The sequence below is a fragment of the Schistocerca piceifrons genome, unplaced genomic scaffold (assembly GCF_021461385.2).
Source record: "Schistocerca piceifrons isolate TAMUIC-IGC-003096 unplaced genomic scaffold, iqSchPice1.1 HiC_scaffold_1040, whole genome shotgun sequence".
NCBI lineage: Eukaryota > Metazoa > Arthropoda > Insecta > Orthoptera > Acrididae > Schistocerca > Schistocerca piceifrons.
Genome location: NW_025726842.1, coordinates 17,184 through 42,541, shown reverse-complemented (window position 1 = coordinate 42,541; position 25,358 = coordinate 17,184). Strand labels below are relative to the sequence as shown.

Sequence of the window (25,358 nt, the reverse complement as noted above, 5' to 3'; positions counted from 1 at the left end):
TAGCATGCGGACGGCCCGGGTTCGATTCCCGGCCGGTGCATCGTTCTGCTGTTCTCGCTATAATGCTGCCGCGCCGATTCCTCGCCTGAGCTGCGTCAGCCTCAGGAATGTATAGCAGGATTCGCTGTGAGAGGAACCATACACGCAGCACGCAATAGACCGTACTTGAACGGTCGCATGCTATTTCTGAACTCTGACGTCGGCCTGTCCCAACAGGCCGCTGTGTTCAGGTGCCGCAAGGGCGATGTACTGTAACCTCGGGCAGTGCTGCGTTCCGTTGAAAAAGCTGCGGCAGCAGTTTAATCTAGCAAGTAGGGAAAGCACGTGTAGCAACACAACAGATTCTTGAGAAAGCGCGAACTGTCTATCTCTAATATGAGAGACTTACCAAGTTTTCTGTAACGTTACTTGCAACGTGCCTCGGTAGCGCAGTAGGTAGCGCGTAAGTCTCATAATCTTAAGGTCGTGAGTTCGATCCTCACCCAGGGCATTTAATTTGCTGTACATCATGGCTGAATTAACGGCGTTGCTGTTGCTAGGGAACGAACTTAATTGTAATTCGTTATCCATAAGGAGTCTACGCCTCAGCGTCAATACGTTTATTTCCAATTATGACAACGTACAACTTTGATCTTTCTCTTCCCTTGTTAGGAGTAAAATAATGAATAGTCAATTTCGGGCTGTGCGCCATGCCAGTCTGTAGGCGCAAATATGCTCGCAAACGGAGAACTGCACTGAGTCCAGATTCAGCACGAAATACGAGAGGAGACGGAGAAAAGCTCACGCTTATCGAGCAAATCCGGTGTGGTCTAGTGGCTAGGATACCTGGCTTTCACCCAGGAGGCCCGGGTTCGATTCCCGGTACCGGAACGGAAGTTTTTGCGCACACAACGCTCCATGTTTTGGCCTTCGAACTGTCGTTTGTCGCCCACCTTCCGAAGCTTCGACCGAACGTAATCGGGGAAAACAGGCACATGATGCAATTACTGTCGGCACCGGAATAAAGGGAGAAGAGGCACTGGTCCGTTGTTGGGCTGCTACCAGCGTCAGTGGGAAGTCGGTGAAGTCGCCAGTTGCGCCAGAAGCCAGAAATTACCGTAGTACGCCTACACACGCGTTCCAGTTATTTACATTGCTTGCAGCCGCTCCATCCACAACGAGCGTGAGCCCGGATAGCTCAGTCGGTAGAGCATTAGGCTTTTAACCTAAGGGTCCAGGGTTCAAGTCCCTGTCCGGGCGAAGATTTTAACGTTTCCGTAATGGCTCGTCTCGTAGCGATGGTAGCCCTGCCGTAATCAGTGCACGGAGTTCGTTTCCTGTCAACATTCTGCGCAGACCCAGGGAAACTTGGGTTACGAGCAGTCGTGGCCGAGTGGTTAAGGCGTCTGACTAGAAATCAGATTCCCTCTGGGAGCGTAGGTTCGAGTCCTACCGACTGCGTCGGATTTTTCTTTTTTTGTTTAAGAACAACGAGCAGAAAATTTCGCAGATTGCCTGTCGTTTTGGTACCTCTCCACACCTCGCCTCTCACAGCCGTTTATAGTGCCTGTCCTTTTGATAAGGGCGAATTCCAAGCGTCAGCTTTCGCGTCAGCCGAGCAAAGTCGGGACAAGTCGGGACATACTACAGGATGGTCTGCGTGGAGCTACGACGAAAAAAACCTTCATTTAACAGCACGCGGCTCACATACTCATACGAAAAAAACTAGCGCCACTTGCGGTGGCCGGGAATCGAACCCGGATCAACTGCTTGGAAGGCAACTATGCTCACCATTACACCACCACCGCACAGCCGCTGCTCGCAACGCCCCGCTGTGTCGCCTTCCTGCCCGCCAGCAGCGGCCCACGGTGATAGTAGCTGCAGGCGCTTTTCGAGGTAGGAGGGCACATCCACACGCATTCGGGTAGCGCCTCCACGCACGCTGCGTCTTTGGGCAAGACTAGTCGCCGCGGCCGCAAGGTTACTCACACGATAGAGATGAGCATTCGTTTTAAGGCAGTGTAGTGGAGCACTCCGCGTGTGTAGCAGTTTTTTCGGTTGTATCCGACGTCGCTGGGTGGCAATCCCACTTTCCCCTGCAGAAAAGTGCTCGGGCAGCTCGACGAGCATCGCTGGTTCAATGGCATGTGCCTCAGTAGTGCAGTAGGCAGCGCGTAAGTCTCATAATCTTAAGGCTTGCCGGCACGATAGCTCAGCGTGTTCGGTCTGAGAGTTATCTGCCCTCTGTAATAAAAGACCGAGTCAACGATGAACTTGAACGGGCGCCATCGGACGTCCGCCCCCAACAAATGCAACGAAAGAAATGAGAAGAAAAAAAAAAAAAAAATTGGTGAATGCTCGCTTAGCATGCGGACGGCCCGGGTTCGATTCCCGGCCGGTGCATCGTTCTGCTGTTCTCGCTATAATGCTGCCGCGCCGATTCCTCGCCTGAGCTGCGTCAGCCTCAGGAATGTATAGCAGGATTCGCTGTGAGAGGAACCATACACGCAGCACGCAATAGACCGTACTTGAACGGTCGCATGCTATTTCTGAACTCTGACGTCGGCCTGTCCCAACAGGCCGCTGTGTTCAGGTGCCGCAAGGGCGATGTACTGTAACCTCGGGCAGTGCTGCGTTCCGTTGAAAAAGCTGCGGCAGCAGTTTAATCTAGCAAGTAGGGAAAGCACGTGTAGCAACACAACAGATTCTTGAGAAAGCGCGAACTGTCTATCTCTAATATGAGAGACTTACCAAGTTTTCTGTAACGTTACTTGCAACGTGCCTCGGTAGCGCAGTAGGTAGCGCGTAAGTCTCATAATCTTAAGGTCGTGAGTTCGATCCTCACCCAGGGCATTTAATTTGCTGTACATCATGGCTGAATTAACGGCGTTGCTGTTGCTAGGGAACGAACTTAATTGTAATTCGTTATCCATAAGGAGTCTACGCCTCAGCGTCAATACGTTTATTTCCAATTATGACAACGTACAACTTTGATCTTTCTCTTCCCTTGTTAGGAGTAAAATAATGAATAGTCAATTTCGGGCTGTGCGCCATGCCAGTCTGTAGGCGCAAATATGCTCGCAAACGGAGAACTGCACTGAGTCCAGATTCAGCACGAAATACGAGAGGAGACGGAGAAAAGCTCACGCTTATCGAGCAAATCCGGTGTGGTCTAGTGGCTAGGATACCTGGCTTTCACCCAGGAGGCCCGGGTTCGATTCCCGGTACCGGAACGGAAGTTTTTGCGCACACAACGCTCCATGTTTTGGCCTTCGAACTGTCGTTTGTCGCCCACCTTCCGAAGCTTCGACCGAACGTAATCGGGGAAAACAGGCACATGATGCAATTACTGTCGGCACCGGAATAAAGGGAGAAGAGGCACTGGTCCGTTGTTGGGCTGCTACCAGCGTCAGTGGGAAGTCGGTGAAGTCGCCAGTTGCGCCAGAAGCCAGAAATTACCGTAGTACGCCTACACACGCGTTCCAGTTATTTACATTGCTTGCAGCCGCTCCATCCACAACGAGCGTGAGCCCGGATAGCTCAGTCGGTAGAGCATTAGGCTTTTAACCTAAGGGTCCAGGGTTCAAGTCCCTGTCCGGGCGAAGATTTTAACGTTTCCGTAATGGCTCGTCTCGTAGCGATGGTAGCCCTGCCGTAATCAGTGCACGGAGTTCGTTTCCTGTCAACATTCTGCGCAGACCCAGGGAAACTTGGGTTACGAGCAGTCGTGGCCGAGTGGTTAAGGTGTCTGACTAGAAATCAGATTCCCTCTGGGAGCGTAGGTTCGAGTCCTACCGACTGCGTCGGATTTTTCTTTTTTTGTTTAAGAACAACGAGCAGAAAATTTCGCAGATTGCCTGTCGTTTTGGTACCTCTCCACACCTCGCCTCTCACAGGCGTTTATAGTGCCTGTCCTTTTGATAAGGGCGAATTCCAAGCGTCAGCTTTCGCGTCAGCCGAGCAAAGTCGGGACAAGTCGGGACATACTACAGGATGGTCTGCGTGGAGCTACGACGAAAAAAACCTTCATTTAACAGCACGCGGCTCACATACTCATACGAAAAAAACTAGCGCCACTTGCGGTGGCCGGGAATCGAACCCGGATCAACTGCTTGGAAGGCAACTATGCTCACCATTACACCACCACCGCACAGCCGCTGCACGCAACGCCCCGCTGTGTCGCCTTCCTGCTCGCCAGCAGCGGCCCACGGTGATAGTAGCTGCAGGCGCTTTTCGAGGTAGGAGGGCGCATCCACACGCATTCGGGTAGCGCCTCCACGCACGCTGCGTCTTTGGGCAAGACTAGTCGCCGCGGCCGCAAGGTTACTCACACGATAGAGATGAGCATTCGTTTTAAGGCAGTGTAGTGGAGCACTCCGCATGTGTAGCAGTTTTTTCGGTTGTATCCGACGTCGCTGGGTGGCAATCCCACTTTCCCCTGCAGAAAAGTGCTCGGGCAGCTCGACGAGCATCGCTGGTTCAATGGCATGTGCCTCAGTAGTGCAGTAGGCAGCGCGTAAGTCTCATAATCTTAAGGCTTGCCGGCACGATAGCTCAGCGTGTTCGGTCTGAGAGTTATCTGCCCTCTGTAATAAAAGACCGAGTCAACGATGAACTTGAACGGGCGCCATCGGACGTCCGCCCCCAACAAATGCAACGAAAGAAATGAGAAGAAAAAAAAAAAAAAAAATTGGTGAATGCTCGCTTAGCATGCGGACGGCCCGGGTTCGATTCCCGGCCGGTGCATCGTTCTGCTGTTCTCGCTATAATGCTGCCGCGCCGATTCCTCGCCTGAGCTGCGTCAGCCTCAGGAATGTATAGCAGGATTCGCTGTGAGAGGAACCATACACGCAGCACGCAATAGACCGTACTTGAACGGTCGCATGCTATTTCTGAACTCTGACGTCGGCCTGTCCCAACAGGCCGCTGTGTTCAGGTGCCGCAAGGGCGATGTACTGTAACCTCGGGCAGTGCTGCGTTCCGTTGAAAAAGCTGCGGCAGCAGTTTAATCTAGCAAGTAGGGAAAGCACGTGTAGCAACACAACAGATTCTTGAGAAAGCGCGAACTGTCTATCTCTAATATGAGAGACTTACCAAGTTTTCTGTAACGTTACTTGCAACGTGCCTCGGTAGCGCAGTAGGTAGCGCGTAAGTCTCATAATCTTAAGGTCGTGAGTTCGATCCTCACCCAGGGCATTTAATTTGCTGTACATCATGGCTGAATTAACGGCGTTGCTGTTGCTAGGGAACGAACTTAATTGTCGTTCGTTATCCATAAGGAGTCTACGCCTCAGCGTCAATACGTTTATTTCCAATTATGACAACGTACAACTTTGATCTTTCTCTTCCCTTGTTAGGAGTAAAATAATGAATAGTCAATTTCGGGCTGTGCGCCATGCCAGTCTGTAGGCGCAAATATGCTCGCAAACGGAGAACTGCACTGAGTCCAGATTCAGCACGAAATACGAGAGGAGACGGAGAAAAGCTCACGCTTATCGAGCAAATCCGGTGTGGTCTAGTGGCTAGGATACCTGGCTTTCACCCAGGAGGCCCGGGTTCGGTTCCCGGTACCGGAACGGAAGTTTTTGCGCACACAACGCTCCATGTTTTGGCCTTCGAACTGTCGTTTGTCGCCCACCTTCCGAAGCTTCGACCGAACGTAATCGGGGAAAACAGGCACATGATGCAATTACTGTCGGCACCGGAATAAAGGGAGAAGAGGCACTGGTCCGTTGTTGGGCTGCTACCAGCGTCAGTGGGAAGTCGGTGAAGTCGCCAGTTGCGCCAGAAGCCAGAAATTACCGTAGTACGCCTACACACGCGTTCCAGTTATTTACATTGCTTGCAGCCGCTCCATCCACAACGAGCGTGAGCCCGGATAGCTCAGTCGGTAGAGCATTAGGCTTTTAACCTAAGGGTCCAGGGTTCAAGTCCCTGTCCGGGCGAAGATTTTAACGTTTCCGTAATGGCTCGTCTCGTAGCGATGGTAGCCCTGCCGTAATCAGTGCACGGAGTTCGTTTCCTGTCAACATTCTGCGCAGACCCAGGGAAACTTGGGTTACGAGCAGTCGTGGCCGAGTGGTTAAGGCGTCTGACTAGAAATCAGATTCCCTCTGGGAGCGTAGGTTCGAGTCCTACCGACTGCGTCGGATTTTTCTTTTTTTGTTTAAGAACAACGAGCAGAAAATTTCGCAGATTGCCTGTCGTTTTGGTACCTCTCCACACCTCGCCTCTCACAGCCGTTTATAGTGCCTGTCCTTTTGATAAGGGCGAATTCCAAGCGTCAGCTTTCGCGTCAGCCGAGCAAAGTCGGGACAAGTCGGGACATACTACAGGATGGTCTGCGTGGAGCTACGACGAAAAAAACCTTCATTTAACAGCACGCGGCTCACATACTCATACGAAAAAAACTAGCGCCACTTGCGGTGGCCGGGAATCGAACCCGGATCAACTGCTTGGAAGGCAACTATGCTCACCATTACACCACCACCGCACAGCCGCTGGTCGCAACGCCCCGCTGTGTCGCCTTCCTGCCCGCCAGCAGCGGCCCACGGTGATAGTAGCTGCAGGCGCTTTTCGAGGTAGGAGGGCACATCCACACGCATTCGGGTAGCGCCTCCACGCACGCTGCGTCTTTGGGCAAGACTAGTCGCCGCGGCCGCAAGGTTACTCACACGATAGAGATGAGCATTCGTTTTAAGGCAGTGTAGTGGAGCACTCCGCGTGTGTAGCAGTTTTTTCGGTTGTATCCGACGTCGCTGGGTGGCAATCCCACTTTCCCCTGCAGAAAAGTGCTCGGGCAGCTCGACGAGCATCGCTGGTTCAATGGCATGTGCCTCAGTAGTGCAGTAGGCAGCGCGTAAGTCTCATAATCTTAAGGCTTGCCGGCACGATAGCTCAGCGTGTTCGGTCTGAGAGTTATCTGCCCTCTGTAATAAAAGACCGAGTCAACGATGAACTTGAACGGGCGCCATCGGACGTCCGCCCCCAACAAATGCAACGAAAGAAATGAGAAGAAAAAAAAAAAAAAAATTGGTGAATGCTCGCTTAGCATGCGGACGGCCCGGGTTCGATTCCCGGCCGGTGCATCGTTCTGCTGTTCTCGCTATAATGCTGCCGCGCCGATTCCTCGCCTGAGCTGCGTCAGCCTCAGGAATGTATAGCAGGATTCGCTGTGAGAGGAACCATACACGCAGCACGCAATAGACCGTACTTGAACGGTCGCATGCTATTTCTGAACTCTGACGTCGGCCTGTCCCAACAGGCCGCTGTGTTCAGGTGCCGCAAGGGCGATGTACTGTAACCTCGGGCAGTGCTGCGTTCCGTTGAAAAAGCTGCGGCAGCAGTTTAATCTAGCAAGTAGGGAAAGCACGTGTAGCAACACAACAGATTCTTGAGAAAGCGCGAACTGTCTATCTCTAATATGAGAGACTTACCAAGTTTTCTGTAACGTTACTTGCAACGTGCCTCGGTAGCGCAGTAGGTAGCGCGTAAGTCTCATAATCTTAAGGTCGTGAGTTCGATCCTCACCCAGGGCATTTAATTTGCTGTACATCATGGCTGAATTAACGGCGTTGCTGTTGCTAGGGAACGAACTTAATTGTAATTCGTTATCCATAAGGAGTCTACGCCTCAGCGTCAATACGTTTATTTCCAATTATGACAACGTACAACTTTGATCTTTCTCTTCCCTTGTTAGGAGTAAAATAATGAATAGTCAATTTCGGGCTGTGCGCCATGCCAGTCTGTAGGCGCAAATATGCTCGCAAACGGAGAACTGCACTGAGTCCAGATTCAGCACGAAATACGAGAGGAGACGGAGAAAAGCTCACGCTTATCGAGCAAATCCGGTGTGGTCTAGTGGCTAGGATACCTGGCTTTCACCCAGGAGGCCCGGGTTCGATTCCCGGTACCGGAACGGAAGTTTTTGCGCACACAACGCTCCATGTTTTGGCCTTCGAACTGTCGTTTGTCGCCCACCTTCCGAAGCTTCGACCGAACGTAATCGGGGAAAACAGGCACATGATGCAATTACTGTCGGCACCGGAATAAAGGGAGAAGAGGCACTGGTCCGTTGTTGGGCTGCTACCAGCGTCAGTGGGAAGTCGGTGAAGTCGCCAGTTGCGCCAGAAGCCAGAAATTACCGTAGTACGCCTACACACGCGTTCCAGTTATTTACATTGCTTGCAGCCGCTCCATCCACAACGAGCGTGAGCCCGGATAGCTCAGTCGGTAGAGCATTAGGCTTTTAACCTAAGGGTCCAGGGTTCAAGTCCCTGTCCGGGCGAAGATTTTAACGTTTCCGTAATGGCTCGTCTCGTAGCGATGGTAGCCCTGCCGTAATCAGTGCACGGAGTTCGTTTCCTGTCAACATTCTGCGCAGACCCAGGGAAACTTGGGTTACGAGCAGTCGTGGCCGAGTGGTTAAGGTGTCTGACTAGAAATCAGATTCCCTCTGGGAGCGTAGGTTCGAGTCCTACCGACTGCGTCGGATTTTTCTTTTTTTGTTTAAGAACAACGAGCAGAAAATTTCGCAGATTGCCTGTCGTTTTGGTACCTCTCCACACCTCGCCTCTCACAGGCGTTTATAGTGCCTGTCCTTTTGATAAGGGCGAATTCCAAGCGTCAGCTTTCGCGTCAGCCGAGCAAAGTCGGGACAAGTCGGGACATACTACAGGATGGTCTGCGTGGAGCTACGACGAAAAAAACCTTCATTTAACAGCACGCGGCTCACATACTCATACGAAAAAAACTAGCGCCACTTGCGGTGGCCGGGAATCGAACCCGGATCAACTGCTTGGAAGGCAACTATGCTCACCATTACACCACCACCGCACAGCCGCTGCACGCAACGCCCCGCTGTGTCGCCTTCCTGCTCGCCAGCAGCGGCCCACGGTGATAGTAGCTGCAGGCGCTTTTCGAGGTAGGAGGGCGCATCCACACGCATTCGGGTAGCGCCTCCACGCACGCTGCGTCTTTGGGCAAGACTAGTCGCCGCGGCCGCAAGGTTACTCACACGATAGAGATGAGCATTCGTTTTAAGGCAGTGTAGTGGAGCACTCCGCATGTGTAGCAGTTTTTTCGGTTGTATCCGACGTCGCTGGGTGGCAATCCCACTTTCCCCTGCAGAAAAGTGCTCGGGCAGCTCGACGAGCATCGCTGGTTCAATGGCATGTGCCTCAGTAGTGCAGTAGGCAGCGCGTAAGTCTCATAATCTTAAGGCTTGCCGGCACGATAGCTCAGCGTGTTCGGTCTGAGAGTTATCTGCCCTCTGTAATAAAAGACCGAGTCAACGATGAACTTGAACGGGCGCCATCGGACGTCCGCCCCCAACAAATGCAACGAAAGAAATGAGAAGAAAAAAAAAAAAAAAATTGGTGAATGCTCGCTTAGCATGCGGACGGCCCGGGTTCGATTCCCGGCCGGTGCATCGTTCTGCTGTTCTCGCTATAATGCTGCCGCGCCGATTCCTCGCCTGAGCTGCGTCAGCCTCAGGAATGTATAGCAGGATTCGCTGTGAGAGGAACCATACACGCAGCACGCAATAGACCGTACTTGAACGGTCGCATGCTATTTCTGAACTCTGACGTCGGCCTGTCCCAACAGGCCGCTGTGTTCAGGTGCCGCAAGGGCGATGTACTGTAACCTCGGGCAGTGCTGCGTTCCGTTGAAAAAGCTGCGGCAGCAGTTTAATCTAGCAAGTAGGGAAAGCACGTGTAGCAACACAACAGATTCTTGAGAAAGCGCGAACTGTCTATCTCTAATATGAGAGACTTACCAAGTTTTCTGTAACGTTACTTGCAACGTGCCTCGGTAGCGCAGTAGGTAGCGCGTAAGTCTCATAATCTTAAGGTCGTGAGTTCGATCCTCACCCAGGGCATTTAATTTGCTGTACATCATGGCTGAATTAACGGCGTTGCTGTTGCTAGGGAACGAACTTAATTGTCGTTCGTTATCCATAAGGAGTCTACGCCTCAGCGTCAATACGTTTATTTCCAATTATGACAACGTACAACTTTGATCTTTCTCTTCCCTTGTTAGGAGTAAAATAATGAATAGTCAATTTCGGGCTGTGCGCCATGCCAGTCTGTAGGCGCAAATATGCTCGCAAACGGAGAACTGCACTGAGTCCAGATTCAGCACGAAATACGAGAGGAGACGGAGAAAAGCTCACGCTTATCGAGCAAATCCGGTGTGGTCTAGTGGCTAGGATACCTGGCTTTCACCCAGGAGGCCCGGGTTCGGTTCCCGGTACCGGAACGGAAGTTTTTGCGCACACAACGCTCCATGTTTTGGCCTTCGAACTGTCGTTTGTCGCCCACCTTCCGAAGCTTCGACCGAACGTAATCGGGGAAAACAGGCACATGATGCAATTACTGTCGGCACCGGAATAAAGGGAGAAGAGGCACTGGTCCGTTGTTGGGCTGCTACCAGCGTCAGTGGGAAGTCGGTGAAGTCGCCAGTTGCGCCAGAAGCCAGAAATTACCGTAGTACGCCTACACACGCGTTCCAGTTATTTACATTGCTTGCAGCCGCTCCATCCACAACGAGCGTGAGCCCGGATAGCTCAGTCGGTAGAGCATTAGGCTTTTAACCTAAGGGTCCAGGGTTCAAGTCCCTGTCCGGGCGAAGATTTTAACGTTTCCGTAATGGCTCGTCTCGTAGCGATGGTAGCCCTGCCGTAATCAGTGCACGGAGTTCGTTTCCTGTCAACATTCTGCGCAGACCCAGGGAAACTTGGGTTACGAGCAGTCGTGGCCGAGTGGTTAAGGCGTCTGACTAGAAATCAGATTCCCTCTGGGAGCGTAGGTTCGAGTCCTACCGACTGCGTCGGATTTTTCTTTTTTTGTTTAAGAACAACGAGCAGAAAATTTCGCAGATTGCCTGTCGTTTTGGTACCTCTCCACACCTCGCCTCTCACAGCCGTTTATAGTGCCTGTCCTTTTGATAAGGGCGAATTCCAAGCGTCAGCTTTCGCGTCAGCCGAGCAAAGTCGGGACAAGTCGGGACATACTACAGGATGGTCTGCGTGGAGCTACGACGAAAAAAACCTTCATTTAACAGCACGCGGCTCACATACTCATACGAAAAAAACTAGCGCCACTTGCGGTGGCCGGGAATCGAACCCGGATCAACTGCTTGGAAGGCAACTATGCTCACCATTACACCACCACCGCACAGCCGCTGCTCGCAACGCCCCGCTGTGTCGCCTTCCTGCCCGCCAGCAGCGGCCCACGGTGATAGTAGCTGCAGGCGCTTTTCGAGGTAGGAGGGCACATCCACACGCATTCGGGTAGCGCCTCCACGCACGCTGCGTCTTTGGGCAAGACTAGTCGCCGCGGCCGCAAGGTTACTCACACGATAGAGATGAGCATTCGTTTTAAGGCAGTGTAGTGGAGCACTCCGCGTGTGTAGCAGTTTTTTCGGTTGTATCCGACGTCGCTGGGTGGCAATCCCACTTTCCCCTGCAGAAAAGTGCTCGGGCAGCTCGACGAGCATCGCTGGTTCAATGGCATGTGCCTCAGTAGTGCAGTAGGCAGCGCGTAAGTCTCATAATCTTAAGGCTTGCCGGCACGATAGCTCAGCGTGTTCGGTCTGAGAGTTATCTGCCCTCTGTAATAAAAGACCGAGTCAACGATGAACTTGAACGGGCGCCATCGGACGTCCGCCCCCAACAAATGCAACGAAAGAAATGAGAAGAAAAAAAAAAAAAAAATTGGTGAATGCTCGCTTAGCATGCGGACGGCCCGGGTTCGATTCCCGGCCGGTGCATCGTTCTGCTGTTCTCGCTATAATGCTGCCGCGCCGATTCCTCGCCTGAGCTGCGTCAGCCTCAGGAATGTATAGCAGGATTCGCTGTGAGAGGAACCATACACGCAGCACGCAATAGACCGTACTTGAACGGTCGCATGCTATTTCTGAACTCTGACGTCGGCCTGTCCCAACAGGCCGCTGTGTTCAGGTGCCGCAAGGGCGATGTACTGTAACCTCGGGCAGTGCTGCGTTCCGTTGAAAAAGCTGCGGCAGCAGTTTAATCTAGCAAGTAGGGAAAGCACGTGTAGCAACACAACAGATTCTTGAGAAAGCGCGAACTGTCTATCTCTAATATGAGAGACTTACCAAGTTTTCTGTAACGTTACTTGCAACGTGCCTCGGTAGCGCAGTAGGTAGCGCGTAAGTCTCATAATCTTAAGGTCGTGAGATCGATCCTCACCCAGGGCATTTAATTTGCTGTACATCATGGCTGAATTAACGGCGTTGCTGTTGCTAGGGAACGAACTTAATTGTAATTCGTTATCCATAAGGAGTCTACGCCTCAGCGTCAATACGTTTATTTCCAATTATGACAACGTACAACTTTGATCTTTCTCTTCCCTTGTTAGGAGTAAAATAATGAATAGTCAATTTCGGGCTGTGCGCCATGCCAGTCTGTAGGCGCAAATATGCTCGCAAACGGAGAACTGCACTGAGTCCAGATTCAGCACGAAATACGAGAGGAGACGGAGAAAAGCTCACGCTTATCGAGCAAATCCGGTGTGGTCTAGTGGCTAGGATACCTGGCTTTTACCCAGGAGGCCCGGGTTCGATTCCCGGTACCGGAACGGAAGTTTTTGCGCACACAACGCTCCATGTTTTGGCCTTCGAACTGTCGTTTGTCGCCCACCTTCCGAAGCTTCGACCGAACGTAATCGGGGAAAACAGGCACATGATGCAATTACTGTCGGCACCGGAATAAAGGGAGAAGAGGCACTGGTCCGTTGTTGGGCTGCTACCAGCGTCAGTGGGAAGTCGGTGAAGTCGCCAGTTGCGCCAGAAGCCAGAAATTACCGTAGTACGCCTACACACGCGTTCCAGTTATTTACATTGCTTGCAGCCGCTCCATCCACAACGAGCGTGAGCCCGGATAGCTCAGTCGGTAGAGCATTAGGCTTTTAACCTAAGGGTCCAGGGTTCAAGTCCCTGTCCGGGCGAAGATTTTAACGTTTCCGTAATGGCTCGTCTCGTAGCGATGGTAGCCCTGCCGTAATCAGTGCACGGAGTTCGTTTCCTGTCAACATTCTGCGCAGACCGGTTGGATTTTTCACGATTCCAGGGAAACTTGGGTTACGAGCAGTCGTGGCCGAGTGGTTAAGGCGTCTGACTAGAAATCAGATTCCCTCTGGGAGCGTAGGTTCGAGTCCTACCGACTGCGTCGGATTTTTCTTTTTTTGTTTAAGAACAACGAGCAGAAAATTTCGCAGATTGCCTGTCGTTTTGGTACCTCTCCACACCTCGCCTCTCACAGCCGTTTATAGTGCCTGTCCTTTTGATAAGGGCGAATTCCAAGCGTCAGCTTTCGCGTCAGCCGAGCAAAGTCGGGACAAGTCGGGACATACTACAGGATGGTCTGCGTGGAGCTACGACGAAAAAAACCTTCATTTAACAGCACGCGGCTCACATACTCATACGAAAAAAACTAGCGCCACTTGCGGTGGCCGGGAATCGAACCCGGATCAACTGCTTGGAAGGCAACTATGCTCACCATTACACCACCACCGCACAGCCGCTGCTCGCAACGCCCCGCTGTGTCGCCTTCCTGCCCGCCAGCAGCGGCCCACGGTGATGGTAGCTGCAGGCGCTTTTCGAGGTAGGAGGGTGCATCCACACGCATTCGGGTAGCGCCTCCACGCACGCTGCGTCTTTGGGCAAGACTAGTCGCCGCGGCCGCAAGGTTACTCACACGATAGAGATGAGCATTCGTTTTAAGGCAGTGTAGTGGAGCACTCCGCGTGTGTAGCAGTTTTTTCGGTTGTATCCGACGTCGCTGGGTGGCAATCCCACTTTCCCCTGCAGAAAAGTGCTCGGGCAGCTCGACGAGCATCGCTGGTTCAATGGCATGTGCCTCAGTAGTGCAGTAGGCAGCGCGTAAGTCTCATAATCTTAAGGCTTGCCGGCACGATAGCTCAGCGTGTTCGGTCTGAGAGTTATCTGCCCTCTGTAATAAAAGACCGAGTCAACGATGAACTTGAACGGGCGCCATCGGACGTCCGCCCCCAACAAATGCAACGAAAGAAATGAGAAGAAAAAAAAAAAAAAATTGGTGAATGCTCGCTTAGCATGCGGACGGCCCGGGTTCGATTCCCGGCCGGTGCATCGTTCTGCTGTTCTCGCTATAATGCTGCCGCGCCGATTCCTCGCCTGAGCTGCGTCAGCCTCAGGAATGTATAGCAGGATTCGCTGTGAGAGGAACCATACACGCAGCACGCAATAGACCGTACTTGAACGGTCGCATGCTATTTCTGAACTCTGACGTCGGCCTGTCCCAACAGGCCGCTGTGTTCAGGTGCCGCAAGGGCGATGTACTGTAACCTCGGGCAGTGCTGCGTTCCGTTGAAAAAGCTGCGGCAGCAGTTTAATCTAGCAAGTAGGGAAAGCACGTGTAGCAACACAACAGATTCTTGAGAAAGCGCGAACTGTCTATCTCTAATATGAGAGACTTACCAAGTTTTCTGTAACGTTACTTGCAACATGCCTCGGTAGCGCAGTAGGTAGCGCGTAAGTCTCATAATCTTAAGGTCGTGAGTTCGATCCTCACCCGGGGCATTTAATTTGCTGTACATCATGGCTGAATTAACGGCGTTGCTGTTGCTAGGGAACGAACTTAATTGTCGTTCGTTATCCATAAGGAGTCTACGCCTCAGCGTCAATACGTTTATTTCCAATTATGACAACGTACAACTTTGATCTTTCTCTTCCCTTGTTAGGAGTAAAATAATGAATAGTCAATTTCGGGCTGTGCGCCATGCCAGTCTGTAGGCGCAAATATGCTCGCAAACGGAGAACTGCACTGAGTCCAGATTCAGCACGAAATACGAGAGGAGACGGAGAAAAGCTCACGCTTATCGAGCAAATCCGGTGTGGTCTAGTGGCTAGGATACCTGGCTTTCACCCAGGAGGCCCGGGTTCGATTCCCGGTACCGGAACGGAAGTTTTTGCGCACACAACGCTCCATGTTTTGGCCTTCGAACTGTCGTTTGTCGCCCACCTTCCGAAGCTTCGACCGAACGTAATCGGGGAAAACAGGCACATGATGCAATTACTGTCGGCACCGGAATAAAGGGAGAAGAGGCACTGGTCCGTTGTTGGGCTGCTACCAGCGTCAGTGGGAAGTCGGTGAAGTCGCCAGTTGCGCCAGAAGCCAGAAATTACCGTAGTACGCCTACACACGCGTTCCAGTTATTTACATTGCTTGCAGCCGCTCCATCCACAACGAGCGTGAGCCCAGATAGCTCAGTCGGTAGAGCATTAGGCTTTTAACCTAAGGGTCCAGGGTTCAAGTCCCTGTCCGGGCGAAGATTTTAACGTTTCCGTAATGGCTCGTCTCGTAGCGATGGTAGCCCTGCCGTAATCAGTGCACGGAGTTCGTTTCCTGTCAACATTCTGCGCAGACCCAGGGAAACTTGGGTTACGAGCAGTCGTGGCCGAGTGGTTAAGGCGTCTGACTAGAAATCAGATTCCCTCTGGGAGCGTAGGTTCGAGTCCTACCGACTGCGTCGGATTTTTCTTTTTTTGTTTAAGAACAACGAGCAGAAAATTTCGCAGATTGCCTGTCGTTTTGGTACCTCTCCACACCTCGCCTCTCACAGCCGTTTATAGTGCCTGTCCTTTTGATAAGGGCGAATTCCAAGCGTCAGCTTTCGCGTCAGCCGAGCAAAGTCGGGACAAGTCGGGACATACTACAGGATGGTCTGCGTGGAGCTACGACGAAAAAAACCTTCATTTAACAGCACGCGGCTCACATACTCATACGAAAAAAACTAGCGCCACTTGCGGTGGCCGGGAATCGAACCCGGATCAACTGCTTGGAAGGCAACTATGCTCACCATTACACCACCACCGCACAGCCGCTGCTCGCAACGCCCCGCTGTGTCGCCTTCCTGCCCGCCAGCAGCGGCCCACGGTGATGGTAGCTGCAGGCGCTTTTCGAGGTAGGAGGGTGCATCCACACGCATTCGGGTAGCGCCTCCACGCACGCTGCGTCTTTGGGCAAGACTAGTCGCCGCGGCCGCAAGGTTACTCACACGATAGAGATGAGCATTCGTTTTAAGGCAGTGTAGTGGAGCACTCCGCGTGTGTAGCAGTTTTTTCGGTTGTATCCGACGTCGCTGGGTGGCAATCCCACTTTCCCCTGCAGAAAAGTGCTCGGGCAGCTCGACGAGCATCGCTGGTTCAATGGCATGTGCCTCAGTAGTGCAGTAGGCAGCGCGTAAGTCTCATAATCTTAAGGCTTGCCGGCACGATAGCTCAGCGTGTTCGGTCTGAGAGTTATCTGCCCTCTGTAATAAAAGACCGAGTCAACGATGAACTTGAACGGGCGCCATCGGACGTCCGCCCCCAACAAATGCAACGAAAGAAATGAGAAGAAAAAAAAAAAAAAATTGGTGAATGCTCGCTTAGCATGCGGACGGCCCGGGTTCGATTCCCGGCCGGTGCATCGTTCTGCTGTTCTCGCTATAATGCTGCCGCGCCGATTCCTCGCCTGAGCTGCGTCAGCCTCAGGAATGTATAGCAGGATTCGCTGTGAGAGGAACCATACACGCAGCACGCAATAGACCGTACTTGAACGGTCGCATGCTATTTCTGAACTCTGACGTCGGCCTGTCCCAACAGGCCGCTGTGTTCAGGTGCCGCAAGGGCGATGTACTGTAACCTCGGGCAGTGCTGCGTTCCGTTGAAAAAGCTGCGGCAGCAGTTTAATCTAGCAAGTAGGGAAAGCACGTGTAGCAACACAACAGATTCTTGAGAAAGCGCGAACTGTCTATCTCTAATATGAGAGACTTACCAAGTTTTCTGTAACGTTACTTGCAACGTGCCTCGGTAGCGCAGTAGGTAGCGCGTAAGTCTCATAATCTTAAGGTCGTGAGTTCGATCCTCACCCGGGGCATTTAATTTGCTGTACATCATGGCTGAATTAACGGCGTTGCTGTTGCTAGGGAACGAACTTAATTGTCGTTCGTTATCCATAAGGAGTCTACGCCTCAGCGTCAATACGTTTATTTCCAATTATGACAACGTACAACTTTGATCTTTCTCTTCCCTTGTTAGGAGTAAAATAATGAATAGTCAATTTCGGGCTGTGCGCCATGCCAGTCTGTAGGCGCAAATATGCTCGCAAACGGAGAACTGCACTGAGTCCAGATTCAGCACGAAATACGAGAGGAGACGGAGAAAAGCTCACGCTTATCGAGCAAATCCGGTGTGGTCTAGTGGCTAGGATACCTGGCTTTCACCCAGGAGGCCCGGGTTCGATTCCCGGTACCGGAACGGAAGTTTTTGCGCACACAACGCTCCATGTTTTGGCCTTCGAACTGTCGTTTGTCGCCCACCTTCCGAAGCTTCGACCGAACGTAATCGGGGAAAACAGGCACATGATGCAATTACTGTCGGCACCGGAATAAAGGGAGAAGAGGCACTGGTCCGTGGTTGGGCTGCTACCAGCGTCAGTGGGAAGTCGGTGAAGTCGCCAGTTGCGCCAGAAGCCAGAAATTACCGTAGTACGCCTACACACGCGTTCCAGTTATTTACATTGCTTGCAGCCGCTCCATCCACAACGAGCGTGAGCCCAGATAGCTCAGTCGGTAGAGCATTAGGCTTTTAACCTAAGGGTCCAGGGTTCAAGTCCCTGTCCGGGCGAAGATTTTAACGTTTCCGTAATGGCTCGTCTCGTAGCGATGGTAGCCCTGCCGTAATCAGTGCACGGAGTTCGTTTCCTGTCAACATTCTGCGCAGACCCAGGGAAACTTGGGTTACGAGCAGTCGTGGCCGAGTGGTTAAGGCGTCTGACTAGAAATCAGATTCCCTCTGGGAGCGTAGGTTCGAGTCCTACCGACTGCGTCGGATTTTTCTTTTTTTGTTTAAGAACAACGAGCAGAAAATTTCGCAGATTGCCTGTCGTTTTGGTACCTCTCCACACCTCGCCTCTCACAGCCGTTTATAGTGCCTGTCCTTTTGATAAGGGCGAATTCCAAGCGTCAGCTTTCGCGTCAGCCGAGCAAAGTCGGGACAAGTCGGGACATACTACAGGATGGTCTGCGTGGAGCTACGACGAAAAAAACCTTCATTTAACAGCACGCGGCTCACATACTCATACGAAAAAAACTAGCGCCACTTGCGGTGGCCGGGAATCGAACCCGGATCAACTGCTTGGAAGGCAACTATGCTCACCATTACACCACCACCGCACAGCCGCTGCTCGCAACGCCCCGCTGTGTCGCCTTCCTGCCCGCCAGCAGCGGCCCACGGTGATGGTAGCTGCAGGCGCTTTTCGAGGCAGGAGGGTGCATCCACACGCATTCGGGTAGCGCCTCCACGCACGCTGCGTCTTTGGGCAAGACTAGTCGCCGCGGCCGCAAGGTTACTCACACGATAGAGATGAGCATTCGTTTTAAGGCAGTGTAGTGGAGCACTCCGCGTGTGTAGCAGTTTTTTCGGTTGTATCCGACGTCGCTGGGTGGCAATCCCACTTTCCCCTGCAGAAAAGTGCTCGGGCAGCTCGACGAGCATCGCTGGTTCAATGGCATGTGCCTCAGTAGTGCAGTAGGCAGCGCGTAAGTCTCATAATCTTAAGGCTTGCCGGCACGATAGCTCAGCGTGTTCGGTCTGAGAGTTATCTGCCCTCTGTAATAAAAGACCGAGTCAACGATGAACTTGAACGGGCGCCATCGGACGTCCGCCCCCAACAAATGCAACGAAAGAAATGAGAAGAAAAAAAAAAAAAAATTGGTGAATGCTCGCTTAGCATGCGGACGGCCCGGGTTCGATTCCCGGCCGGTGCATCGTTCTGCTGTTCTCGCTATAATGCTGCCGCGCCGATTCCTCGCCTGAGCTGCGTCAGCCTCAGGAATGTATAGCAGGATTCGCTGTGAGAGGAACCATACACGCAGCACGCAATAGACCGTACTTGAACGGTCGCATGCTATTTCTGAACTCTGACGTCGGCCTGTCCCAACAGGCCGCTGTGTTCAGGTGCCGCAAGGGCGATGTACTGTAACCTCGGGCAGTGCTGCGTTCCGTTGAAAAAGCTGCGGCAGCAGTTTAATCTAGCAAGTAGGGAAAGCACGTGTAGCAACACAACAGATTCTTGAGAAAGCGCGAACTGTCTATCTCTAATATGAGAGACTTACCAAGTTTTCTGTAACGTTACTTGCAACGTGCCTCGGTAGCGCAGTAGGTAGCGCGTAAGTCTCATAATCTTAAGGTCGTGAGTTCGATCCTCACCCGGGGCATTTAATTTGCTGTACATCATGGCTGAATTAACGGCGTTGCTGTTGCTAGGGAACGAACTTAATTGTCGTTCGTTATCCATAAGGAGTCTACGCCTCAGCGTCAATACGTTTATTTCCAATTATGACAACGTACAACTTTGATCTTTCTCTTCCCTTGTTAGGAGTAAAATAATGAATAGTCAATTTCGGGCTGTGCGCCATGCCAGTCTGTAGGCGCAAATATGCTCGCAAACGGAGAACTGCACTGAGTCCAGATTCAGCACGAAATACGAGAGGAGACGGAGAAAAGCTCACGCTTATCGAGCAAATCCGGTGTGGTCTAGTGGCTAGGATACCTGGCTTTCACCCAGGAGGCCCGGGTTCGATTCCCGGTACCGGAACGGAAGTTTTTGCGCACACAACGCTCCATGTTTTGGCCTTCGAACTGTCGTTTGTCGCCCACCTTCCGAAGCTTCGACCGAACGTAATCGGGGAAAACAGGCACATGATGCAATTACTGTCGGCACCGGAATAAAGGGAGAAGAGGCACTGGTCCGTTGTTGGGCTGCTACCAGCGTCAGTGGGAAGTCGGTGAAGTCGCCAGTTGCGCCAGAAGCCAGAAATTACCGTAGTACGCCTACACACGCGTTCCAGTTATTTACATTGCTTGCAGCCGCTCCATCCACAACGAGCGTGAGCCCAGATAGCTCAGTCGGTAGAGCATTAGGCTTTTAACCTAAGGGTCCAGGGTTCAAGTCCCTGTCCGGGCGAAGATTTTAACGTTTCCGTAATGGCTCGTCTCGTAGCGATGGTAGCCCTGCCGTAATCAGTGCACGGAGTTCGTTTCCTGTCAACATTCTGCGCAGACCCAGGGAAACTTGGGTTACGAGCAGTCGTGGCCGAGTGGTTAAGGCGTCTGACTAGAAATCAGATTCCCTCTGGGAGCGTAGGTTCGAGTCCTACCGACTGCGTCGGATTTTTCTTTTTTTGTTTAAGAACAACGAGCAGAAAATTTCGCAGATTGCCTGTCGTTTTGGTACCTCTCCACACCTCGCCTCTCACAGCCGTTTATAGTGCCTGTCCTTTTGATAAGGGCGAATTCCAAGCGTCAGCTTTCGCGTCAGCCGAGCAAAGTCGGGACAAGTCGGGACATACTACAGGATGGTCTGCGTGGAGCTACGACGAAAAAAACCTTCATTTAACAGCACGCGGCTCACATACTCATACGAAAAAAACTAGCGCCACTTGCGGTGGCCGGGAATCGAACCCGGATCAACTGCTTGGAAGGCAACTATGCTCACCATTACACCACCACCGCACAGCCGCTGCTCGCAACGCCCCGCTGTGTCGCCTTCCTGCCCGCCAGCAGCGGCCCACGGTGATGGTAGCTGCAGGCGCTTTTCGAGGTAGGAGGGTGCATCCACACGCATTCGGGTAGCGCCTCCACGCACGCTGCGTCTTTGGGCAAGACTAGTCGCCGCGGCCGCAAGGTTACTCACACGATAGAGATGAGCATTCGTTTTAAGGCAGTGTAGTGGAGCACTCCGCGTGTGTAGCAGTTTTTTCGGTTGTATCCGACGTCGCTGGGTGGCAATCCCACTTTCCCCTGCAGAAAAGTGCTCGGGCAGCTCGACGAGCATCGCTGGTTCAATGGCATGTGCCTCAGTAGTGCAGTAGGCAGCGCGTAAGTCTCATAATCTTAAGGCTTGCCGGCACGATAGCTCAGCGTGTTCGGTCTGAGAGTTATCTGCCCTCTGTAATAAAAGACCGAGTCAACGATGAACTTGAACGGGCGCCATCGGACGTCCGCCCCCAACAAATGCAACGAAAGAAATGAGAAGAAAAAAAAAAAAAAATTGGTGAATGCTCGCTTAGCATGCGGACGGCCCGGGTTCGATTCCCGGCCGGTGCATCGTTCTGCTGTTCTCGCTATAATGCTGCCGCGCCGATTCCTCGCCTGAGCTGCGTCAGCCTCAGGAATGTATAGCAGGATTCGCTGTGAGAGGAACCATACACGCAGCACGCAATAGACCGTACTTGAACGGTCGCATGCTATTTCTGAACTCTGACGTCGGCCTGTCCCAACAGGCCGCTGTGTTCAGGTGCCGCAAGGGCGATGTACTGTAACCTCGGGCAGTGCTGCGTTCCGTTGAAAAAGCTGCGGCAGCAGTTTAATCTAGCAAGTAGGGAAAGCACGTGTAGCAACACAACAGATTCTTGAGAAAGCGCGAACTGTCTATCTCTAATATGAGAGACTTACCAAGTTTTCTGTAACGTTACTTGCAACGTGCCTCGGTAGCGCAGTAGGTAGCGCGTAAGTCTCATAATCTTAAGGTCGTGAGTTCGATCCTCACCCGGGGCATTTAATTTGCTGTACATCATGGCTGAATTAACGGCGTTGCTGTTGCTAGGGAACGAACTTAATTGTCGTTCGTTATCCATAAGGAGTCTACGCCTCAGCGTCAATACGTTTATTTCCAATTATGACAACGTACAACTTTGATCTTTCTCTTCCCTTGTTAGGAGTAAAATAATGAATAGTCAATTTCGGGCTGTGCGCCATGCCAGTCTGTAGGCGCAAATATGCTCGCAAACGGAGAACTGCACTGAGTCCAGATTCAGCACGAAATACGAGAGGAGACGGAGAAAAGCTGACGCTTATCGAGCAAATCCGGTGTGGTCTAGTGGCTAGGATACCTGGCTTTCACCCAGGAGGCCCGGGTTCGATTCCCGGTACCGGAACGGAAGTTTTTGCGCACACAACGCTCCATGTTTTGGCCTTCGAACTGTCGTTTGTCGCCCACCTTCCGAAGCTTCGACCGAACGTAATCGGGGAAAACAGGCACATGATGCAATTACTGTCGGCACCGGAATAAAGGGAGAAGAGGCACTGGTCCGTTGTTGGGCTGCTACCAGCGTCAGTGGGAAGTCGGTGAAGTCGCCAGTTGCGCCAGAAGCCAGAAATTACCGTAGTACGCCTACACACGCGTTCCAGTTATTTACATTGCTTGCAGCCGCTCCATCCACAACGAGCGTGAGCCCAGATAGCTCAGTCGGTAGAGCATTAGGCTTTTAACCTAAGGGTCCAGGGTTCAAGTCCCTGTCCGGGCGAAGATTTTAACGTTTCCGTAATGGCTCGTCTCGTAGCGATGGTAGCCCTGCCGTAATCAGTGCACGGAGTTCGTTTCCTGTCAACATTCTGCGCAGACCCAGGGAAACTTGGGTTACGAGCAGTCGTGGCCGAGTGGTTAAGGCGTCTGACTAGAAATCAGATTCCCTCTGGGAGCGTAGGTTCGAGTCCTACCGACTGCGTCGGATTTTTCTTTTTTTGTTTAAGAACAACGAGCAGAAAATTTCGCAGATTGCCTGTCGTTTTGGTACCTCTCCACACCTCGCCTCTCACAGCCGTTTATAGTGCCTGTCCTTTTGATAAGGGCGAATTCCAAGCGTCAGCTTTCGCGTCAGCCGAGCAAAGTCGGGACAAGTCGGGACATACTACAGGATGGTCTGCGTGGAGCTACGACGAAAAAAACCTTCATTTAACAGCACGCGGCTCACATACTCATACGAAAAAAACTAGCGCCACTTGCGGTGGCCGGGAATCGAACCCGGATCAACTGCTTGGAAGGCAACTATGCTCACCATTACACCACCACCGCACAGCCGCTGCTCGCAACGCCCCGCTGTGTCGCCTTCCTGCCCGCCAGCAGCGGCCCACGGTGATGGTAGCTGCAGGCGCTTTTCGAGGTAGGAGGGTGCATCCACACGCATTCGGGTAGCGCCTCCACGCACGCTGCGTCTTTGGGCAAGACTAGTCGCCGCGGCCGCAAGGTTACTCACACGATAGAGATGAGCATTCGTTTTAAGGCAGTGTAGTGGAGCACTCCGCGTGTGTAGCAGTTTTTTCGGTTGTATCCGACGTCGCTGGGTGGCAATCCCACTTTCCCCTGCAGAAAAGTGCTCGGGCAGCTCGACGAGCATCGCTGGTTCAATGGCATGTGCCTCAGTAGTGCAGTAGGCAGCGCGTAAGTCTCATAATCTTAAGGCTTGCCGGCACGATAGCTCAGCGTGTTCGGTCTGAGAGTTATCTGCCCTCTGTAATAAAAGACCGAGTCAACGATGAACTTGAACGGGCGCCATCGGACGTCCGCCCCCAACAAATGCAACGAAAGAAATGAGAAGAAAAAAAAAAAAAAATTGGTGAATGCTCGCTTAGCATGCGGACGGCCCGGGTTCGATTCCCGGCCGGTGCATCGTTCTGCTGTTCTCGCTATAATGCTGCCGCGCCGATTCCTCGCCTGAGCTGCGTCAGCCTCAGGAATGTATAGCAGGATTCGCTGTGAGAGGAACCATACACGCAGCACGCAATAGACCGTACTTGAACGGTCGCATGCTATTTCTGAACTCTGACGTCGGCCTGTCCCAACAGGCCGCTGTGTTCAGGTGCCGCAAGGGCGATGTACTGTAACCTCGGGCAGTGCTGCGTTCCGTTGAAAAAGCTGCGGCAGCAGTTTAATCTAGCAAGTAGGGAAAGCACGTGTAGCAACACAACAGATTCTTGAGAAAGCGCGAACTGTCTATCTCTAATATGAGAGACTTACCAAGTTTTCTGTAACGTTACTTGCAACGTGCCTCGGTAGCGCAGTAGGTAGCGCGTAAGTCTCATAATCTTAAGGTCGTGAGTTCGATCCTCACCCGGGGCATTTAATTTGCTGTACATCATGGCTGAATTAACGGCGTTGCTGTTGCTAGGGAACGAACTTAATTGTCGTTCGTTATCCATAAGGAGTCTACGCCTCAGCGTCAATACGTTTATTTCCAATTATGACAACGTACAACTTTGATCTTTCTCTTCCCTTGTTAGGAGTAAAATAATGAATAGTCAATTTCGGGCTGTGCGCCATGCCAGTCTGTAGGCGCAAATATGCTCGCAAACGGAGAACTGCACTGAGTCCAGATTCAGCACGAAATACGAGAGGAGACGGAGAAAAGCTCACGCTTATCGAGCAAATCCGGTGTGGTCTAGTGGCTAGGATACCTGGCTTTCACCCAGGAGGCCCGGGTTCGATTCCCGGTACCGGAACGGAAGTTTTTGCGCACACAACGCTCCATGTTTTGGCCTTCGAACTGTCGTTTGTCGCCCACCTTCCGAAGCTTCGACCGAACGTAATCGGGGAAAACAGGCACATGATGCAATTACTGTCGGCACCGGAATAAAGGGAGAAGAGGCACTGGTCCGTTGTTGGGCTGCTACCAGCGTCAGTGGGAAGTCGGTGAAGTCGCCAGTTGCGCCAGAAGCCAGAAATTACCGTAGTACGCCTACACACGCGTTCCAGTTATTTACATTGCTTGCAGCCGCTCCATCCACAACGAGCGTGAGCCCAGATAGCTCAGTCGGTAGAGCATTAGGCTTTTAACCTAAGGGTCCAGGGTTCAAGTCCCTGTCCGGGCGAAGATTTTAACGTTTCCGTAATGGCTCGTCTCGTAGCGATGGTAGCCCTGCCGTAATCAGTGCACGGAGTTCGTTTCCTGTCAACATTCTGCGCAGACCCAGGGAAACTTGGGTTACGAGCAGTCGTGGCCGAGTGGTTAAGGCGTCTGACTAGAAATCAGATTCCCTCTGGGAGCGTAGGTTCGAGTCCTACCGACTGCGTCGGATTTTTCTTTTTTTGTTTAAGAACAACGAGCAGAAAATTTCGCAGATTGCCTGTCGTTTTGGTACCTCTCCACACCTCGCCTCTCACAGCCGTTTATAGTGCCTGTCCTTTTGATAAGGGCGAATTCCAAGCGTCAGCTTTCGCGTCAGCCGAGCAAAGTCGGGACAAGTCGGGACATACTACAGGATGGTCTGCGTGGAGCTACGACGAAAAAAACCTTCATTTAACAGCACGCGGCTCACATACTCATACGAAAAAAACTAGCGCCACTTGCGGTGGCCGGGAATCGAACCCGGATCAACTGCTTGGAAGGCAACTATGCTCACCATTACACCACCACCGCACAGCCGCTGCTCGCAACGCCCCGCTGTGTCGCCTTCCTGCCCGCCAGCAGCGGCCCACGGTGATGGTAGCTGCAGGCGCTTTTCGAGGTAGGAGGGTGCATCCACACGCATTCGGGTAGCGCCTCCACGCACGC

General features: G+C 52.3%; 55 non-coding genes across 55 annotated transcripts; 44 read left to right on the top strand and 11 right to left on the bottom strand.

The window, feature by feature from the left end:
• Positions 1-417: 417 nt before the first annotated feature.
• Trnam-cau lies at positions 418-490 on the top strand. The gene has a single exon. It is a non-coding gene; the product is annotated as a tRNA-Met (tRNA).
• Positions 491-798: 308 nt separating this feature from the next.
• Trnae-uuc lies at positions 799-870 on the top strand. The gene has a single exon. It is a non-coding gene; the product is annotated as a tRNA-Glu (tRNA).
• Positions 871-1,166: 296 nt separating this feature from the next.
• Trnak-uuu lies at positions 1,167-1,239 on the top strand. The gene has a single exon. It is a non-coding gene; the product is annotated as a tRNA-Lys (tRNA).
• Positions 1,240-1,358: 119 nt separating this feature from the next.
• Trnas-aga lies at positions 1,359-1,440 on the top strand. The gene has a single exon. It is a non-coding gene; the product is annotated as a tRNA-Ser (tRNA).
• A 275-nt stretch (positions 1,441-1,715) lies between these two features.
• On the bottom strand, positions 1,716-1,787 carry Trnag-ucc. Its single transcript has one exon. It is a non-coding gene; the product is annotated as a tRNA-Gly (tRNA).
• A 972-nt stretch (positions 1,788-2,759) lies between these two features.
• On the top strand, positions 2,760-2,832 carry Trnam-cau. The gene has a single exon. It is a non-coding gene; the product is annotated as a tRNA-Met (tRNA).
• Positions 2,833-3,140: 308 nt separating this feature from the next.
• Trnae-uuc lies at positions 3,141-3,212 on the top strand. The gene has a single exon. It is a non-coding gene; the product is annotated as a tRNA-Glu (tRNA).
• A 296-nt stretch (positions 3,213-3,508) lies between these two features.
• On the top strand, positions 3,509-3,581 carry Trnak-uuu. Its single transcript has one exon. It is a non-coding gene; the product is annotated as a tRNA-Lys (tRNA).
• Positions 3,582-3,700: 119 nt separating this feature from the next.
• Trnas-aga lies at positions 3,701-3,782 on the top strand. The gene has a single exon. It is a non-coding gene; the product is annotated as a tRNA-Ser (tRNA).
• A 275-nt stretch (positions 3,783-4,057) lies between these two features.
• Positions 4,058-4,129, bottom strand: Trnag-ucc. The gene has a single exon. It is a non-coding gene; the product is annotated as a tRNA-Gly (tRNA).
• Positions 4,130-5,102: 973 nt separating this feature from the next.
• On the top strand, positions 5,103-5,175 carry Trnam-cau. The gene has a single exon. It is a non-coding gene; the product is annotated as a tRNA-Met (tRNA).
• Positions 5,176-5,483: 308 nt separating this feature from the next.
• On the top strand, positions 5,484-5,555 carry Trnae-uuc. Its single transcript has one exon. It is a non-coding gene; the product is annotated as a tRNA-Glu (tRNA).
• Positions 5,556-5,851: 296 nt separating this feature from the next.
• On the top strand, positions 5,852-5,924 carry Trnak-uuu. The gene has a single exon. It is a non-coding gene; the product is annotated as a tRNA-Lys (tRNA).
• A 119-nt stretch (positions 5,925-6,043) lies between these two features.
• Trnas-aga lies at positions 6,044-6,125 on the top strand. The gene has a single exon. It is a non-coding gene; the product is annotated as a tRNA-Ser (tRNA).
• A 275-nt stretch (positions 6,126-6,400) lies between these two features.
• Trnag-ucc lies at positions 6,401-6,472 on the bottom strand. The gene has a single exon. It is a non-coding gene; the product is annotated as a tRNA-Gly (tRNA).
• Positions 6,473-7,444: 972 nt separating this feature from the next.
• Positions 7,445-7,517, top strand: Trnam-cau. The gene has a single exon. It is a non-coding gene; the product is annotated as a tRNA-Met (tRNA).
• A 308-nt stretch (positions 7,518-7,825) lies between these two features.
• Trnae-uuc lies at positions 7,826-7,897 on the top strand. Its single transcript has one exon. It is a non-coding gene; the product is annotated as a tRNA-Glu (tRNA).
• Positions 7,898-8,193: 296 nt separating this feature from the next.
• Trnak-uuu lies at positions 8,194-8,266 on the top strand. The gene has a single exon. It is a non-coding gene; the product is annotated as a tRNA-Lys (tRNA).
• A 119-nt stretch (positions 8,267-8,385) lies between these two features.
• Trnas-aga lies at positions 8,386-8,467 on the top strand. Its single transcript has one exon. It is a non-coding gene; the product is annotated as a tRNA-Ser (tRNA).
• Positions 8,468-8,742: 275 nt separating this feature from the next.
• On the bottom strand, positions 8,743-8,814 carry Trnag-ucc. Its single transcript has one exon. It is a non-coding gene; the product is annotated as a tRNA-Gly (tRNA).
• A 972-nt stretch (positions 8,815-9,786) lies between these two features.
• Positions 9,787-9,859, top strand: Trnam-cau. Its single transcript has one exon. It is a non-coding gene; the product is annotated as a tRNA-Met (tRNA).
• Positions 9,860-10,167: 308 nt separating this feature from the next.
• On the top strand, positions 10,168-10,239 carry Trnae-uuc. Its single transcript has one exon. It is a non-coding gene; the product is annotated as a tRNA-Glu (tRNA).
• A 296-nt stretch (positions 10,240-10,535) lies between these two features.
• Positions 10,536-10,608, top strand: Trnak-uuu. Its single transcript has one exon. It is a non-coding gene; the product is annotated as a tRNA-Lys (tRNA).
• Positions 10,609-10,727: 119 nt separating this feature from the next.
• Positions 10,728-10,809, top strand: Trnas-aga. Its single transcript has one exon. It is a non-coding gene; the product is annotated as a tRNA-Ser (tRNA).
• A 275-nt stretch (positions 10,810-11,084) lies between these two features.
• On the bottom strand, positions 11,085-11,156 carry Trnag-ucc. The gene has a single exon. It is a non-coding gene; the product is annotated as a tRNA-Gly (tRNA).
• A 972-nt stretch (positions 11,157-12,128) lies between these two features.
• Positions 12,129-12,201, top strand: Trnam-cau. Its single transcript has one exon. It is a non-coding gene; the product is annotated as a tRNA-Met (tRNA).
• Positions 12,202-12,509: 308 nt separating this feature from the next.
• Positions 12,510-12,581, top strand: Trnak-uuu. The gene has a single exon. It is a non-coding gene; the product is annotated as a tRNA-Lys (tRNA).
• A 296-nt stretch (positions 12,582-12,877) lies between these two features.
• Positions 12,878-12,950, top strand: Trnak-uuu. The gene has a single exon. It is a non-coding gene; the product is annotated as a tRNA-Lys (tRNA).
• A 139-nt stretch (positions 12,951-13,089) lies between these two features.
• Positions 13,090-13,171, top strand: Trnas-aga. Its single transcript has one exon. It is a non-coding gene; the product is annotated as a tRNA-Ser (tRNA).
• Positions 13,172-13,446: 275 nt separating this feature from the next.
• Positions 13,447-13,518, bottom strand: Trnag-ucc. Its single transcript has one exon. It is a non-coding gene; the product is annotated as a tRNA-Gly (tRNA).
• A 971-nt stretch (positions 13,519-14,489) lies between these two features.
• Trnam-cau lies at positions 14,490-14,562 on the top strand. The gene has a single exon. It is a non-coding gene; the product is annotated as a tRNA-Met (tRNA).
• A 308-nt stretch (positions 14,563-14,870) lies between these two features.
• On the top strand, positions 14,871-14,942 carry Trnae-uuc. The gene has a single exon. It is a non-coding gene; the product is annotated as a tRNA-Glu (tRNA).
• Positions 14,943-15,238: 296 nt separating this feature from the next.
• Trnak-uuu lies at positions 15,239-15,311 on the top strand. The gene has a single exon. It is a non-coding gene; the product is annotated as a tRNA-Lys (tRNA).
• Positions 15,312-15,430: 119 nt separating this feature from the next.
• On the top strand, positions 15,431-15,512 carry Trnas-aga. The gene has a single exon. It is a non-coding gene; the product is annotated as a tRNA-Ser (tRNA).
• Positions 15,513-15,787: 275 nt separating this feature from the next.
• Trnag-ucc lies at positions 15,788-15,859 on the bottom strand. Its single transcript has one exon. It is a non-coding gene; the product is annotated as a tRNA-Gly (tRNA).
• Positions 15,860-16,830: 971 nt separating this feature from the next.
• Trnam-cau lies at positions 16,831-16,903 on the top strand. The gene has a single exon. It is a non-coding gene; the product is annotated as a tRNA-Met (tRNA).
• A 308-nt stretch (positions 16,904-17,211) lies between these two features.
• Positions 17,212-17,283, top strand: Trnae-uuc. The gene has a single exon. It is a non-coding gene; the product is annotated as a tRNA-Glu (tRNA).
• A 296-nt stretch (positions 17,284-17,579) lies between these two features.
• On the top strand, positions 17,580-17,652 carry Trnak-uuu. Its single transcript has one exon. It is a non-coding gene; the product is annotated as a tRNA-Lys (tRNA).
• A 119-nt stretch (positions 17,653-17,771) lies between these two features.
• Positions 17,772-17,853, top strand: Trnas-aga. Its single transcript has one exon. It is a non-coding gene; the product is annotated as a tRNA-Ser (tRNA).
• Positions 17,854-18,128: 275 nt separating this feature from the next.
• Positions 18,129-18,200, bottom strand: Trnag-ucc. Its single transcript has one exon. It is a non-coding gene; the product is annotated as a tRNA-Gly (tRNA).
• A 971-nt stretch (positions 18,201-19,171) lies between these two features.
• On the top strand, positions 19,172-19,244 carry Trnam-cau. Its single transcript has one exon. It is a non-coding gene; the product is annotated as a tRNA-Met (tRNA).
• A 308-nt stretch (positions 19,245-19,552) lies between these two features.
• Trnae-uuc lies at positions 19,553-19,624 on the top strand. The gene has a single exon. It is a non-coding gene; the product is annotated as a tRNA-Glu (tRNA).
• Positions 19,625-19,920: 296 nt separating this feature from the next.
• On the top strand, positions 19,921-19,993 carry Trnak-uuu. Its single transcript has one exon. It is a non-coding gene; the product is annotated as a tRNA-Lys (tRNA).
• Positions 19,994-20,112: 119 nt separating this feature from the next.
• Trnas-aga lies at positions 20,113-20,194 on the top strand. The gene has a single exon. It is a non-coding gene; the product is annotated as a tRNA-Ser (tRNA).
• A 275-nt stretch (positions 20,195-20,469) lies between these two features.
• Positions 20,470-20,541, bottom strand: Trnag-ucc. The gene has a single exon. It is a non-coding gene; the product is annotated as a tRNA-Gly (tRNA).
• A 971-nt stretch (positions 20,542-21,512) lies between these two features.
• Positions 21,513-21,585, top strand: Trnam-cau. Its single transcript has one exon. It is a non-coding gene; the product is annotated as a tRNA-Met (tRNA).
• Positions 21,586-21,893: 308 nt separating this feature from the next.
• On the top strand, positions 21,894-21,965 carry Trnae-uuc. Its single transcript has one exon. It is a non-coding gene; the product is annotated as a tRNA-Glu (tRNA).
• A 296-nt stretch (positions 21,966-22,261) lies between these two features.
• Trnak-uuu lies at positions 22,262-22,334 on the top strand. The gene has a single exon. It is a non-coding gene; the product is annotated as a tRNA-Lys (tRNA).
• Positions 22,335-22,453: 119 nt separating this feature from the next.
• On the top strand, positions 22,454-22,535 carry Trnas-aga. Its single transcript has one exon. It is a non-coding gene; the product is annotated as a tRNA-Ser (tRNA).
• A 275-nt stretch (positions 22,536-22,810) lies between these two features.
• Trnag-ucc lies at positions 22,811-22,882 on the bottom strand. Its single transcript has one exon. It is a non-coding gene; the product is annotated as a tRNA-Gly (tRNA).
• A 971-nt stretch (positions 22,883-23,853) lies between these two features.
• On the top strand, positions 23,854-23,926 carry Trnam-cau. The gene has a single exon. It is a non-coding gene; the product is annotated as a tRNA-Met (tRNA).
• A 308-nt stretch (positions 23,927-24,234) lies between these two features.
• Positions 24,235-24,306, top strand: Trnae-uuc. Its single transcript has one exon. It is a non-coding gene; the product is annotated as a tRNA-Glu (tRNA).
• Positions 24,307-24,602: 296 nt separating this feature from the next.
• Trnak-uuu lies at positions 24,603-24,675 on the top strand. The gene has a single exon. It is a non-coding gene; the product is annotated as a tRNA-Lys (tRNA).
• A 119-nt stretch (positions 24,676-24,794) lies between these two features.
• Trnas-aga lies at positions 24,795-24,876 on the top strand. The gene has a single exon. It is a non-coding gene; the product is annotated as a tRNA-Ser (tRNA).
• A 275-nt stretch (positions 24,877-25,151) lies between these two features.
• On the bottom strand, positions 25,152-25,223 carry Trnag-ucc. Its single transcript has one exon. It is a non-coding gene; the product is annotated as a tRNA-Gly (tRNA).
• Positions 25,224-25,358: the final 135 nt, after the last annotated feature.